Source organism: Pleurodeles waltl, chromosome 12 (genome assembly GCF_031143425.1).
Source record: "Pleurodeles waltl isolate 20211129_DDA chromosome 12, aPleWal1.hap1.20221129, whole genome shotgun sequence".
In the NCBI taxonomy this organism is placed as follows: Eukaryota; Metazoa; Chordata; class Amphibia; order Caudata; family Salamandridae; genus Pleurodeles; species Pleurodeles waltl.
The window spans coordinates 18,512,492-18,528,698 of record NC_090451.1 but is presented as its reverse complement, the minus strand read 5'-3'; the positions used below and the strand labels follow the sequence as shown (position 1 = coordinate 18,528,698).

General features: G+C 51.1%; 1 protein-coding gene across 3 annotated transcripts in view; it reads right to left on the bottom strand.

Annotated features, from left to right (window-relative positions):
• The window catches only part of CBARP (CACN subunit beta associated regulatory protein), a 209,085-nt gene extending 193,260 nt beyond the window's left edge, over positions 1-15,825 (bottom strand). For 2 of the 3 annotated variants that reach the window (XM_069217087.1, XM_069217089.1), the window contains exon 1: positions 1,863-1,996. The gene's annotated coding sequence lies outside the window, so the exon portion shown is untranslated. Of the gene's footprint in view, positions 1-1,862; positions 1,997-15,713 lie in introns of those variants that run through there. The other variant, XM_069217088.1, reaches the window with a different exon arrangement.
• Positions 15,826-16,207: the final 382 nt, after the last annotated feature.

Below are 16,207 nucleotides of genomic sequence, written 5' to 3'. Positions count from 1 at the left end.
ACACACCCCAATATTAACGACCAGGATCAACACACACCTCAACATTATTGACCAGGATCAACACACACCCCAACATAAGGGACCAGGGTCAACAGACATCCCAATATTAGGGACCAGGATCAACACACACTCAACATTAGGAAGCAGGCTCAACATACACCTCGACATTAGGAACCAGGGTCAACACACACTGCAACAGTAGGGACCAGGTTCAAAACACACGCCGACATCAGGGACCAGGATCAACACACACCCGACATTAGGAACCAGGTTCAACACACACCCCTACATTAGGAACCAGGTTCAACACACACCCCTACATTAGGGACCAGGTTCAACACATACTGCGACATTAGGAACCAGGTTCAACACACACCCCTACATTAGGAACCAGGTTCAACACACACCCCTACATTAGGAACCAGGTTCAACACACACCCCTACATTAGGGACCAGGTTCAACACATACCGCGACATTAGGAACCAGGGTCAACACCCAACCTGACATTAGGAACCAGGATCAGGACTTCCCCCCCGCCCCACATTAGGGACCCGGTTCGCACTCCCCCCCCCGCACTGAAAAGAGTAAAGAAAAGCAGTAAATAAAGAGGCGTCACCCACAGTCCTGAAGCCTAAGAAAGAGGCCGCCTCCTCTGACCCCAAACACTAAGGAGGCCCCCCTGAGAGAACCCCTCCTGCCCCTATCACTGGACACGTGACCCCCGACCCACCCGTTACTCAGGTACCTAAAGGGGCAACAGTGGAAAGAGACCCCAGGAATCTTCGTCCACACCTCCCCAGGTAAGGGGGGTAACCCCGCCACTCTTGCTCCCCGCCCCTGTTCTGGACCCTCAACCCCCTCAACATACACACCGCCAGCCTCAAGGATGGTGGGGGTCTGTTCTCCCCAGCCCCCCCACACCCCAGCCTTAAGGATGGAGGGGCCTGTCCGCCTCAGCAGCCTCCCATAACCCCAGCCTCAGGATGGTGGGGGTCTGTTTTCCCCAGCCCCCCCACACACCCGAGCTTCAAGGATGGAGGGGTCTGTTCTCCCCAGCCCCCCCACACACCCGAGCTTCAAGGATGGAGGGGTCTGTCCTCCCCAGCCCCCCCCCCACACACCCGAGCTTCAGGGATGGAGGGGTCTGTCCTCCCCAGACCCCCCCCACACACCCGAGCTTCAAGGATGGAGGGGTCTGTCCTCCCCAGCCCCCCCCACACACCCGAGCTTCAGGGATGGAGGGGTCTGTCCTCCCCAGCCCCCCCCACACACCCGAGCTTCAGGGATGGAGGGGTCTGTCCTCCCCAGCCCCCCCACACACCCGAGCTTCAGGGATGGAGGGGTCTGTCCTCCCCAGCCCCCCCCACACACCCGAGCTTCAGGGATGGAGGGGTCTGTCCTCCCCAGCCCCCCCCACACACCCGAGCTTCAAGGATGGAGGGGTCTGTTCTCCCCAGCCCCCCCACACACCCGAGCTTCAAGGATGGAGGGGTCTGTTCTCCCCAGCCCCCCCACACACCCGAGCTTCAAGGATGGAGGTGTCTGTCCTCCCCAGCCCCCCCCACACACCCGAGCTTCAGGGATGGAGGGGTCTGTCCTCCCCAGCCCCCCCCCCCCACACACCCGAGCTTCAAGGATGGAGGGGTCTGTCCTCCCCAGCCCCCCCCACACACCCGAGCTTCAGGGATGGAGGGGTCTGTCCTCCCCAGCCCCCCACCCCTCTCCCAGCACACCAGGCTCAAAGATGGATGGGGTGCGATCTCAGGGGATTGGGGTCCTCCTCGGACCCCTGCCAGGCCTCTCCTGCCTCCCCCCCCCCCAGCAATGCATCCCCCCCCCCCCCCCAGCCATGCCCCCTTGCCTGCTCCGCTGCGTCTGCTCCCCGCGGCCGCCTGCTCCATGCTCAGGTACCGCAGCAGCCGGAGCCCTGGGCTGGGGGTCCGGGGAGGGGGTGCTGGGGGGCTGAGTATGGAGATCAGCCTCTCTTTTGTCTTCTTCCTCTGCCTTGTGCCCCCTCCTCCCGCCCCCACATCACACCCACCCGCAGTCCCAAAGCACCCCAGAGAGCTGCCTGCCCGGAGGTGTGCCCACGTGTGTGACTCACGGGGGGGGGGGCGTGTGTGGGGGAGGTGGCAGGAGTGCTGTGTGTCTGCCTGTGTGTGTGTCCCTGTGTGTGCCAGTGTGGGAGCAGTGTGGGCCTGAGTGTGTGTATACTGGAGCAGTGTGTGTGTGTGTGTGTATACACTGAATGCACTTGTGTGTATCTATGTTGATGTAGTGTGTGTCTGAGTGGGTGTATACTAGAGCAGATTGGGGAGTGTGTTTTTTTCATGGAGAAGTGTGTTTGTATACTGGAGCAGTTGGTGTGTGTGTATACTGGAGCAGTGTGTTTGTATACTGAAGCAGTGTGTGTGTATGTATACTGGAGCAGTGTGTTTGTATACTGGAGCAGTTGGTGTGTGTGCACACCGGAGCAGTGTGTTTCTATACTGAAGCAGTGTGTGTGTGTGTGTGTGTGTATACTGGAGCAGTGTGTGTGAATGGACTATGTATCTATGTTGGTGCACTGTGTGTTTGAGTGGGTGCATACTGGAGCAGTAGGTGTATACTGGAGCAGTGAGTGTGTATGTGTGTATACTGATGCAGTGTGTGTGTATGCACTTGTATGTGTCTGCTGGAGCAGTGTGTGTGTGTTCTTATACTGGAGCAGTGTGTGTGTGCGTACATACTGGAGCTGTGTGTGTGTATCTATACTGATGCAGTGTGTGTTTATGCACTTGTATGTATCTATGTTGGTGCAGTGTGTCTATAATGGAGCAGTGGGTGTGTTTATACTGGAGCAGTGTTTGTGTGTGCACTTGTATGTATCTATGTTGGTGCAGTGTGTGTCTGAGTGTGTATACTGGAGCAGTGTGTGTCTATACTGCAGAAGTGTGTGTGTATCCACTTGTTTATATCTATGTTGATGCAGTGTGTGTCTCAGAGTGTGTGTACTGGTTTAATGTGTGTGTATGCACTTGTATTTATCTATGTTGATGTAGTGTGTATCTGAGTGTGTGTATACTGGAGCAGTGTGTGTGTGTGTGTGTACTGGTGCAGTGTGTTTATTCACTTGTATGTATCTATGTTGATGCAGTGTGTGTATACTGGTGGTGTGTTTGTGTATGCACTTGTATCTATCTATGTTGATGTAGTGTGTGTCTGAGTGTGTGTTTCTGAGTGGGTGTATACTGGAGCATTGTGTGTGTATGTGTGTGTATACTGGTGCAGTGCATGTATTCACTTGTATGTATCTATGTTGGTGCAGTGTGTGTCTGAGGGTGTGTATACTGGAGCAGTGTGTATGAATGCACTTGTATGTATCTATATTGGTGCAGTGTGTGTCTGAGTGGATGTATACTGGAGCAGTGTGTGCGTGTGTGTGTCTGGTGCAGTGTGTGTGTGTATACAGAAACAGTGTGTGTATATACTGGAGCAGTGTGTGTATGCACTTGTATGTATCTATGTTGGTGCAGTGTGTCTGAGTGTGTGTAAACCGGTGCAGTTTGTGTGTGTATACTGGAGCAGTGTGTGTGTTTATATACACTGATGCAGTGTGTGCATTCACTTGTATATATCTATGTTGGTGCAGTGTGTGTCTGAGGGAGTGTATACTGGAGCAGTGTGTGTGTGTGTGTGTATACTGGATCAGTGTGGGTGAATGCACTTGTATGTATCTATGTTGGTGCAGTGTGTGTCTGAGTGGATGTATACTGGCGAGTGTGTGTGTGTATATATATACTGGTGCAGTGTGTGTGTGCGTGTATACAGGAGCAGTGTGTGTATATACTGGAGCAGTGTGTGTTTATGCACTTGTATGCATCTATGCTGGTGCAGTGTGTGTCTGAGTGTGTGTAAACTGGTGCAGTTTGTGTGTGTATACTGGAGCAGTGTGTGTCTGTAAACTGGAGATGTGTGTGAGTGTACACTTGTATGTATCTATATTTGTGCAGTGTGTGTCTGGGTGGGTGTATACTGGAGCAGTGTGTGTGTATGTGTTTATACTGTAGCAGTGTGTATGTATGGACTTGTATGTATCTATGTTAGTGCAGTGTGTCTGAGTCGGTGTATACTGGAGCAGTGTGTGTGTGTATATACACTGATGCAGTGTGTGTATTCACTTGTATGTAACTATGTCGGTGCAGTGTGTGTCTGAGGGTGTGTATACTGGAGCAGTGTGTGTGAATTGACTTGTATGTATCTATGTTGGTGCAGTGTGTGTCTGAGTGAATGTATACTGGAGCAGTGTGTGTGTGTGTGTATGTGTGTGTATACAGGAACAGTGTGTGTATGCACTTGTATGTATCTATGTTGGTGCAGTGTGCGTCTGAGTGTGTGTAAACTGGTGCAGTTTGTGTGTGTATACTGGAGCAGTATGTGTGTGTAAATTGGAGCTGTGTGTGTGTACACTTGTATGTATCTATATTGGTGCAGTGGGTGTCTGGGTGGGTGTATACTGGAGCAGTATGTGTGTGTGTCTATACTGATGCAGTGTGTGTGTCTATACTGCAGCAGTGTGTGTGTGTGTATTCACTTGTATCTATGTGGAACAGTGTGTGTGTGTGTATATATACTGATGCAGTGTGTGTTTATGCACTTGTATGTATCTATGTTGGGGCAGTGTGTGTCTGGATGGATGTATACTGGAGCAGTGTGTGTGTCTATACTGCAGCAGTGTGTGTATGCACTTGTATCTATCTATGTGTAGCAGTGTGTGGGTGTGTGTATATAAATACTGATGCAGTTTGGGTTTATGCACTTGTATGTATCTATGTTGGGGCAGTGTGTGTTTCAGTGGGTGTATACAGGAGCAGTGTGTGTGTGCACTTGTATGTATCTATATTGGTGCAGTGTATGCCCGAGTGTGTGTATACTGGAGCAGTGTGTGTGTGTGTGTGTGTGTGTATATATACTGATGCAGTGTAAATTTATGCATTTGTATGTATCTATGTTGGGGCAGTGTGTGTTTCAGTGGGTGTATACTGATGCAGTGTGTGTTTATGCACTTGTATGTATCTATGTTGGGGCAGTGTGTGTCTGGATGGATGTACACTGAAGCAGTGTGTGTGTCTATACTGCAGCAGTGTGTGTGTATGCACTTGTATCTATCTATGTGGACCAGTGTGTGTGTGTGTGTGTATCTATACTGATGCAGTGTGTGTTATGCACTTATATGTATCTATGTTGGGGCAGTGTGTTTTTCAGTGGGTGTATACAGGAGCAGTGTGTGAGTGTGCACCTGTATGTATCTATATTGGTGCAGTGTATGCCCGAGTGTGTGTATACTGGAGCAGTGTGTGTGTGTGTGTATAGTGATGCAGTGTGTGTTTATGCACTTGTATGTATCTATATCGGTGCAGTGTATGCCCGAGTGGGTGTATACTGGAGCAGTGTGTGTGTGTGTGTGTATATAGTGATGCAGTGCGTGTTTATGCACTTGTATGTATCTATGTTGGGGCAGTGTGTGTCTGGATGGATGTATACTGGAGCAGTGTATGTGTCTATACTGCAGCAGTGTGTGTATGCACTTGTATCTATCTATGTGGAGCAGTGTGTGTGTGTGTGTGTGTATATAATAATGATGCAGTGTGTGTTTATGCACTTGTATGTGTCTGGGTTGGGGCAGTGTGTGTTTCAGTGGGTGTATTCAGGAGCAGTGTGTGTGCACCTGTATGTATCTATATTGGTGCAGTGTATGCCCGAGTGTGTGTATACTGGAGCAGTGTGTGTGTGTGTATATATACTGATGCAGTGTGTGCTTATGCACTTGTATGTATCTATGTTGGGGCAGTGTGTGTCTGGATGGAGGTATACTGGAGCAGTGTGTGTGTCTATACAGCAGCAGTGTGTGTATATGCACATGCATCTATCTATGTGGAGCAGTGTGTGTGTATATATACACTGATGCAGTGTGTGTATATGCACTTGTATGTACCCATGTTGGTGCAGTGTGTGTTTCAGTGGGTGTACACTGGAGCAGTGTGTGTGCACTTGTATGTACCCATGTTGGTGCAGTGTGCGTTTCAGTGGGTGCACACTGGAGAAGTATGTTTGTATACTGGAGCAGTGTGTGTGCACTTGTATGTATCTATGTTGGTGCAGTGTGTGTTTCAGTGGGTGTACACTAGAGCAGTGTGTGTGCACTTGTATGTACCCATGTTGGTGCAGTGTGCGTTTCAGTGGGTGCACACTGGAGCAGTATGTTTTTATACTGGGGCAGTGTGTGTGCACTTGTATGTATCTATGTTGGTGCAGTGTGTGTTTCAGTGGGTGCACACTGGAGCAGTGTGTGTGTGCACTTGTATGTACCCATGTTGGTGCAGTGTGTGTTTCAGTGGGTGCACACTGGAGCAGTATGTTTGTATACTGGAGCAGTGTGTGTATATGCACTTGTATGTACCCATGTTGGTGCAGTGTGTGCGTATGCACTTGTATGTAGCCATGTTGGTGCAGTGTGTGTGTGCACTTGTATGTACCCATGTTGGTGCAGTGTGTGTTTCAATGGGTGCACACTGGAGCAGTATGTTTGTATACTGGAGCAGTGTGTGTATATGCACTTGTATGTACCCATGTTGGTGCAGTGTGTGTTTCAGTGGGTGTACACTGGAGCAGTGTGTGTGCACTTGTATGTACCCATGTTGGTGCAGTGTGCGTTTCAGTGGGTGCACACTGGAGCAGTATATTTGTATACTGGAGCAGTGTGTGTGCACTTGTATGTATCTATGTTGGTGCAGTGTGTGTTTCAGTGGGTGCACACTGGAGCAGTGTGTGTGTGTGCACTTGTATGTACCCATGTTGGTGCAGTGTGTGTTTCAGTGGGTGCACACTGGAGCAGTATGTTTGTATACTGGAGCAGTGTGTGTATATGCACTTGTATGTACTCATGTTGGTGCAGTGTGTGCTTATGCACTTGTATGTAGCCATGTTGGTGCAGTGTGTGTGTGCACTTGTATGTATCTATGTTGGTGCAGTGTGTGTTTCAGTGGGTGCACACTGGAGCAGTATGTTTGTATACTGGAGCAGTGTGTGTATATGCACTTGTATGTACCCATGTTGGTGCAGTGTGTGCTTATGCACTTGTATGTATCTGTGTTGGTGCAGTGTGTGTTTCAGTGGGTGCACACTGGAGCAGTATGTTTGTATACTGGAGCAGTGTGTGTATATGCACTTGTATGTACCCATGTTGGTGCAGTGTGTGCTTATGCACTTGTATGTACCCATGTTGGTGCAGTGTGTGTTTCAGTGGGTGTACACTGGATCAGTATGTTTGTACACTGGAGCAGTGTGTGTGTGCACTTGTATGTACCTGTGTTGGTGCAGTGTGTGTTTCAGTGGGTGCACACTGGATCAGTATGTTTGTATACTGGAGCAGTGTGTGTGTGCACTTGTATGTATCTATATTGGGGCAGTGTGTGTCTGGGTGGATGTTGTGTGTGTCTATACAGCAGCAGTGTGTGTGTATGCACTTGCATCTATCTATGTGGAGCAGTGTGTGTGTGTGTATATATACACTGATGCAGTGTGTTTTATGCACTTGTATGTATCTGTGTTGGGGCAGTGTGTGTTTCAGTGGGTGTATACTGGAACAGTGTGTGTGTGCACTTGTATGTATCTTTGTTGGTGCAGTGTGTGTTTCAGTGGGTGCACACTGGATCAGTGTGTTTGTATACTGGAGCAGTGTGTGTGTATATGCACTTGTATGTACCCATGTTGGGGCAGTGTGTGTTTCAGTGGGTGTATACTGGAACAGTGTGTGTGTGCACTTGTATGTATCTATGCTGGTGCAGTGTGTGTTTCAGTGGGTGTACACTGGATCAGTGTGTTTGTATACTGGAGCAGTGTGTGTGTATATGCACTTTTATGTACCCATGTTGGTGCAGTGTGTGTTTCAGTGGGTGCACACTGGATCAGTATGTTTGTATACTGGAGCAGTGTGTGTATATGCACTTGTATGTACCCATGTTGGTGCAGTGTGTGTTTCAGTGGGTGCACACTGGATCAGTATGTTTGTATACTGGAGCAGTGTGTGTATATGCACTTGTATGTACCCATGTCGGTGCAGTGTGTGTTCCAGTGGGTGTATACTGATGCAGTGTGTGTGTGCACTTGTATGTATCTATGTTGGTGCAGTGTGTGTTTCAGTGGGTGTACACTGGATCAGTATGTTTGTATACTGGAGCAGTGTGTGTATATGCACTTGTATGTACCCCTGTTGGTGCAGTGGGTGTTTCAGTGGGTGCACACTGGAGCAGTGTGTTTGTATACTGGAGTAGTGTGTGTATATGCACTTGTATGTGCCCATGTTGGTGCAGTGTGTGTCTGAGGGTGTGTACACTGGATCAGTATGTTTGTATACTGGAGCAGTGTGTGTTTATGCACTTGCATGTGCCCATGTTGGTGCAGTGTGTGTCTGAGGGTGTGTACACTGGATCAGTATGTTTGTATACTGGAGCAGTGTGTGTATATGCACTTGTATGTACCCGTGTTGGTGCAGTGTGTGTTTCAGTGGGTGTATACTGACGCAGTGTGTGTGTGTGCACTTGTATGTATCTATGTTGGTGCAGTGTGTGTTTCAGTGGGTGTACACTGGATCAGTATGTTTGTATACTGGAGCAGTGTGTGTATATGCACTTGTATGTACCCGTGTTGGTGCAGTGTGTGTTTCAATGGGTGCACACTGGAGCAGTGTGTTTGTATACTGTAGCAGTGTGTGTATTTGCACTTGTATGTGCTCATGTTGGTGCAGTGTGTGTCTGAGGGTGTGTACACTGGATCAGTATGTTTGTATACTGGAGCAGTGTGTGTTTATGCACGTGTATGTGCCCATGTTGATGCAGTGTGTGTCTGAGGGTGTGTACACTGGATCAGTATGTTTGTATACTGGAGCAGTGTGTGTATATGCACTTCTATGTACCCGTGTTGGTGCAGTGTGTGTTTCAGTGGGTGCACACTGGAGCAGTCTGTTTGTATACTGGTGCAGTGTGTGTGTGTACTTCTATGTATCCATGTTGGTCCAGTGTGTGTTTCAGTGGGTGTACACTGGAGCAGTATGTTTGTACACTGGAGCAGTGTGTGTGTGCACTTCTATGTATCTATGTTGGGGCAGTGTGTGTTTCAGTGGGTGCACACTGGATCAGTATGTTTGTATACTGGAGCAGTGTGTGGATATGCACTTGTATGTATCTGTATCTGTGTTGGTGCAGTGTGTGTCTTAGTGTCTTGTGTGTGCAAGACGTGTAAGAGGGACCAGAGGAGGGAAGTGAAGCAAACCTATGCAAAGCCTGTAGATTTCACCACTCAAAGGCCTTAGCTGACTTTTTGGTTTTGCCAGTGCTTGTTTCTTGTTATTGGTGAAAAGAGAAAATACATTTGTTGCTGATGCTTAAAAAAAGGTAATGTTGTCACCAGCGTAAGGAGGCACGTGACAGCTGCAGAGGGCAGGTGCACAGGGATTGGTGATTAGGAAGAAGGTTGGGCTGGAGCTGGGAGCTGGAGTTGTTGGGTAGAGGGCGAGAGAATGGGGCAATAGATGGGATGGGGAGCACGGAAGGAAAATAGTCCCTTCCAGTCACTCCAAGGCAGAGTCTAACAGCAGTGGAAGGATACATCATCCAATTAGAATAGTGTGAGACGGAAACACAAGAGAGAGGAAGGTCACTGAATGGGTGCAGGGAAGTGAAGAGGGAGGGCTCACTCTCTGAGGATGCTGGTACCCGTGAAGACTCCACCCTGGCCATGTGCTGGCCACAGTTTCCCTTCTTTGTACTTCCCATGAGCAAGGGACTGACACAAAGCCCACTCTACAAATATGGAAAGTATTTCACAAAATAGGCCTCACCAACCCACTGTCTGCAGACGAGGCCTAAAACAGCAGTGCCCTGGATGCAGGAAGTGGACGGATGCAAGCCATCCAGTCCGAAGGATGGCACACAAGTGGAGGAAGGAAAGCCATCAGATAACAAGGATTGCCAAGGCCAATAGCTCCTAGGCAAGAGCCCTGGTGTACACCAGTGTGGCTGCTGTTCAGCATGGCTAAAAGGTTGTGGTATGGAGGAGAGTGGGGTGGATTGGTGTAGAGTAGAATGTTGTGGAGTATGATAGACTACATAGAGGGGGTGATTCTGACTTTGGCGGGCGGCGGAGGCCGCCCGCCAAAGTCCCGCCGTCAGAATACCGCTGCGCGGTCAAAAGACCGCCGCGGTAATTCTGAGTTTCCCGCTGGGCTGGCGGGCGACCGCCAGAAGGCCACCCGCCAGCCCAGCGGGAAACCCCCTTCCATGAGGATGCCGGCTCCGAATGGAGCCGGCGGAGTGGAAGGGGTGCGACGGGTGCAGTTGCACCCGTCGCGATTTTCAGTGTCTGCTTGGCAGACACTGAAAATCTTGGTGGGGCCCTGTTAGGGGGCCCCTGCAGTGCCCGTGCCGTTGGCATGGGCACTGCAGAGGCCCCCAGGGGCCCCATGACACCCGTTACCGCCAGCCAGGTGCTGGGGGTCAAAACCGCCAGAACCAGGCTGGCGGTAAGGGGGTCGGAATCCAGCGCCGCCATGGAGGATTCCCTTGGGCAGCGGGAAACCGGCGGGACACCGCCAGTTTCCCGTTTCTGACCGCGGCTGTACCGCCACGGTCAGAATGCCCATGGATGCACCGCCAGCCTGTTGGCGGTGCATCCGCGGTCCCCGGCCCTGGCGGTAGACAACCGCCAGGGTCAGAATGACCGCCAGAGTGTCTTAGAGTGAAGTACAGTGCAGTGGACTGAGGAGGAGTAGAGTGGAGGAAAATAGAATGGAGAGGCATAGTATCATGGCATAGAGTGAAGTTGAGTGGGGTAGAGTGCCGTGGACTGGGGGGAGTATAGTGGAGGGGAATAGAGTGGAGAGGCATAGCGTTTCAACATAAAGTGAAGTGGAGAACAGTGTTGTAGAGTGGAGTGAAGTGTCATAGAGGGTCATGAACTGGCGTAGTGTCACAGAGTGGAGTGGCATAGAGTAGAGTGTCATAGAGTGTTGTGGAGCATCATATAGTGTTTTGGAGGGGCATAGACTGGAGTAGAGTGAGGTGGAGTGAAGTGCAGTGTCATACAGTGGAGGGGAGTGGAGTAGAGTGTTGTGTCGTATAGTGGAGGAGGGTGGAATAGAGGGGCACAGAGAGGAGTGTCGTAGGGTGGATTGGACTAGCATAGAGTGGAGCAACGTAGAATGGAGAGGCACAGAGTGGTGCAGCATAAAGTGAGTAAAGAGGCATAGAGTGGAGTATCTTAGAGTGGAGTGCCGTACAGTACAATGGTGGAGTAGAGTGTTGTAGAGTATTGTGGAATGGCATAGAGTGGAGTAGAGTGATTTGAAGTAGAGTGGAGTGGCACAGAGTGGAGTAGAGTGGCATGAAGTAGAGTGGAGTGGCATAGTGTGGAGTAGAGTGGTGTGAAGTAGAGTGGAGTGGAGTAGAGTGGTGTGAAGTAGAGTGGAGTGGCATAGAGTAGAGTAGAGTGGTGTGAAGTAGAGTGGAGTGGCATAAAGTGGCGTGAAGTATAGTGGAGTGGCATAGAGTGGCGTGAAGTAGAGTGAAGTAGCATAGAGTGGTGTGAAGTAGAGTAGAGTGGCATACAGTGGAGTAGAGTGGCGTGAAGTAGAGTTGAGTGGAGTAGATTGGTGTGAAGTAGAGTGGAGTGGCATAGAGTGGAGTAGAATGGTTTAAAGTAGAGAGGAGTGGCATAGAGTGGATTAGAGTGGCGTGAAGTAGAGTGGAGTAGCGTAGAATGGTGTGAAGTAGAGTGGAGTGGCATAGAGTAGAGTGGTGTGAAATAGAGTGGAGTGGCACAGAGTGGCATGAAGTACAGTGGAGTGGCGTGGAGTAAAGTGATGTGAAGTAGAGTAGAGTGGCACAGAGTGGATTAGAGTAGTGTGAAGTAGAGTGGAATAACAGAGTGGCGTGAAGTAGAGTGGAGTGGCATAGAGTGGTGTGAAGTAGAGTGGAGTAGCATAGAGTGGAATAGAGTGGCATAAGGTAGAGTGGTGTGAAGAAGAGTGGAGTGGCGTGGAGTAGAGTGGCGTGAAGTAGAGTGGAGTAGCATAGAGTGGTGTGAAGTAGAGTGGAGTAGAGTGGCGTGAAGTAGAGTGGAGTAGCATAGAGTGGTGTGAAGTAGAGTGGAGTGGCATAGAGTGGAGCAGAGTGGCGTGAAGTAGAGTGGAGTGGCGCAGAGTGGTGTGAAGTATCGTAGAGTGGCATGGTGTGAAGTAGAGTGGAGTAGCATAGAGTGGCGTGAAGTAGAGTGGAGTGGCATAGAGTGGTGTGAAGTAGAGTGGAGTGGCATAGAGTGAAGTAGAGTGGCTTGAATTAGAGTGGAGTGTTGTAGAGAGGAGCAGTGTAGAGAGAAGGGACGTAGCATAGAGGGGAACAGAATGTCACAGTTTGTCGTGGAGCAGATCATTGAAGAGTGGACTACACTGGAGTGGCGTAGTGGGGAGTATGCATGGTGTGATTACTCACTGCCATTACATGGCAAACATTTTCAATTGAAATGACCATTACATTTGCACAGACAAACAGTTTTACTGATAAAACTACACAGCGCACAAACAATAATGCATGGAAATAGCATTGCTAAGTGTATTGATTTATTTTGTTCCTATTCAAATATTTGTTTCTACCACACTTCAGAATTACAAAAAGGTGCTCCGTTTGTGCTCTCCTAATTCTGATATATTCTGAAATATTTGCACAGTTCATGCACAAAAAAGTATAAGTTGTGTGCTACAAAAACCATATCATACAGAGTTTTCTCTCTGTGTGTACCCAGCAAGATTGTCACATAAACCCTCTCACTTTGAAGTCAGAAAAAAAAGCGAGCACCAAGCTCCCTCAATAACAGAGCCTGGCATTTGATCTTTGACTCTGAAGCACAGCAAATGTGACAAGATAAGAACAAGATTTACAGGCCTGTTTACAGAAAGCAGCACTTCTGCAGGAATGGAGGAAAGGTAGTGTGAGGAGGCTTTGCTCCTTGGGAGGAATTAATGCACCCCGAACAGCCTAAAAAAATAAAGCCAGCAAATGGAAAGCAAGCAAATGTGAGTTACAGACCACAAAGTTAATGCTTAGCAATGGGCAGAATGTGTTCCCAGGGAAGCTTTCAGAATGCCCCTAAGATGTCTTTGAAAACCAGACAGCTCAATCTAAGATAAGCAAAGAGCTGACTCAAAGCTGTGAGTGTTGGTATTGTACACAAGGAGGCTTTCGATAACAGACACCTAAAGCAATTTCTAGGAAAGACCTAAAAAGAGACCTCATGAGATAAAAACAATGGGAGAGTAACCAGGGTCTGCTAACGAGAAATAACAGGGGGCACTGTCGGCAGTGCCTTGTAAATATCTCAGTGTTCTTGCACTGCCTGCTGCCCCTGTCTGTGGTGACTGGCACTGCCCTGGTCTGTATGCTGTAGGCACAGTGCCTTGTAAATATCTCAGTGTTCTTGCACTGCCTTCTGCCCCTGTCTGTAGTGACTGGCACTGCCCTTGTCTGAATGCTGTTGGCACAGTGCCTTGTTGCACTGCCTTCTGCCCCTGTTTGTAGTGACTGGCACTGCCCTGGTCTGTATGCTGTAGGCACAGTGCCTTGTAAATATCTCAGTGTTCTTGCCATCTGCCTTCTGCCCCTGTCTGTAGTGACTGGCACTGCCCTTGTCTGAATGCTGTTGGCACAGTGCCTTGTAAATATCTCAGTGTTCTTGCACTGCCTGCTGCCCCTGTCTGTGGTGACTGGCACTGCCCTGGTCTGTATGCTGTCGGCAGTGCCTGGTAAATATCTCAGTGTTCTTGCACTGCCGTCTGCCCCCGTCTGTGGTGACTGGCACTGCCCTGGTCTGTATGCTGTAGGCACAGTGCCTTGTAAATATCTCAGTGTTCTTGCCATCTGCCTTCTGCCCCTGTCTGTAGTGACTGGCACTGCCCTTGTCTGAATGCTGTTGGCACAGTGCCTTGTAAATATCTCAGCGTTCTTGCACTGCCTTCTGCCCCTGTCTGTGGTGACTGGCACTGCCCTTGTCTGAATGCTGTTGGCACAGTGCCTTGTAAATATCTCAGTGTTCTTGCCATCTGCCTTCTGCCCCTGTCTGTGGTGACTGGCACTGCCCTTGTCTGAATGCTGTTGGCACAGTGCCTTGTTGCACTGTCTTCTGCCCCTGTCTGTGGTGACTGGAACTGCCCTTGTCTGAATGCTGTTGGCACAGTGCCTTGTTGCACTGCTTTCTGCCCCTGTGTGGGGTGACTGGCACTGCCCTTGTCTCAATGTTGTTCGGGACAGGAGTGCCAGGTTGTAGGAAGAGATGCCAGGCAGTGGGTAGAGATGCCACGCTGTAGGGAGTGGGCAGGGAGGCCAGGGTGGGTAGGGGGTCTCAGGCTGTAGAGATGGATACTAGGCTGTGGTGAGGGGTGCCAGGCTGTAGGGGTGCATACCAGGCTGTGGTGAGGGGTGCCAGGCTGTAGGGAGGGATACCAGGCTGTGGTGAGGGGTGCCAGGCTGTAGGGAGGGATACCAGGCTGTGGGGCGGCGTGCCAGGCTGTAGGAAGAGGTGCCAGGATGTGGGGAGAGAGGACAGGTTAGAGAAGGACGCAAGGCTGTGGGGAAGGTGGGTACTGGGCTGGGTGTGTGGGGAGAGGGGGGTGCCATTCTCGGTGGCCGGGTGCGGGACGGTATATAGAGAAGCCAGGATGTAGGTAGGGATGCCAGGCGGTGGGGAGGGTGAGTGCCAGGTTGCAGGGAGAGATGCCAGGCTGTGGGGAGAAATGTCTGGCTGTAAGGATGGATCCCAGGCTGGAGCGATGGGTGCCAGGTTGTAGGAAGGGGTGCCAGGCTGGGGGGAGGGATGCCAGGTTAGAAAAGGACGCACGGCTTTTGGGGGAGGTGGGCACTGGGTTGTGGGGAGAGGTGCCATGCCGTAGGGATGGGTGCCAGGCTGGGCTGAGGGATGGCAGGTTAGAGAAGGACGCACGGCTGTTGAGGGAGGTGGGTACTGGCCAGTGGGGAGAGGTGCAATGCCGTAGGGAGGGGTGCCAGGCTGGGGTGAGGGATGCCAGGTTAGAGAAGGACGCACGGCTGTTGGGGTAGGTGGGTACTGGGCTGTGGGGAGAGGTGCCATGCCGTAGGGAGGGGTGCCAGGCTGGGGTGAGGGATGCCAGGTTAGAGAAGGACGCACGGCTGTTGAGGGAGGTGGGTACTGAGCTGTGGGGAGGGGTTCAGGCTGGGAAGGGGTGGGGTGTTGCAAAGGTGTGGGGAGTTGTGGCAAGGGTGGCCAGGCTGTGGGGCAGTGGGCAGGGCTCTGGGAACAGATGCCAGGGAGTGTGACTGCGTGGAGGTCTGTAGTGAAGGTTGCCTGGCTGGTGGGGGAGATGCCAGCTTGTGGGGCGGGGTGCCAGGCTGCCACGCTATAGTGGTGGGGGAGAGTATGTGTGATGGGGTGGTGGCAGGGCATGGGGTGGGATGCAAGGCTTTGGAGGTTTGCCAGGCTGGCATGTCATGCTCTTAGGGGGCTGTTGGGAAAGATGCCAGGCTCTGCGTGCGGGTGATGCCACACTATGGTGGCACCGGAGGGTTGTTGTTGGGGGTGCGGGGCAGGTACCCTCCATGGGATGAGTATCTCTCCCGGATGCCCGGGGAGGGGGCAGGCGCCTCGCACTCACCGGCTGGTGTCCCCTCTGCTGCCACTCCCGGGGGTAGGAGGGGGGTCGGGCTCCGGGGGGGCTGCAGTCTCCGCTCCCGGGGGGGTCAGCTCCGGGGGCTCAGATGGCCGCTCCTGGGTTCGGATTTAAAAGCCCAGGATTTATGAATGAAATCTGCAGGTACTGGCCCCGCCCCCAGCCAGCCAATCACGTGACCGGGGGGGGGGCAGGGCGCGGTCTGATTGGGCGGTGGGGGGGGGGTATGAGGGGGTGGGGGCTTTGACGTCAAACACGGACCTGCACAGAATATTAATACTCATCATTCAGAAATATATCTGGGGTACCAAGGGGAGGGGGTGCAGTGAGACCCCCCCCCCCCCCCACTGAGAGCAGGAGGCATGAATATTAACCAGTACAGGGACTGACTGACTCCATCATTCACAAGATAAAAGTGTTGTTGGGGGGATAGGGGGGGGAACAGGAGCCGTCCTCCTCCCACAGAAATCACATCACCG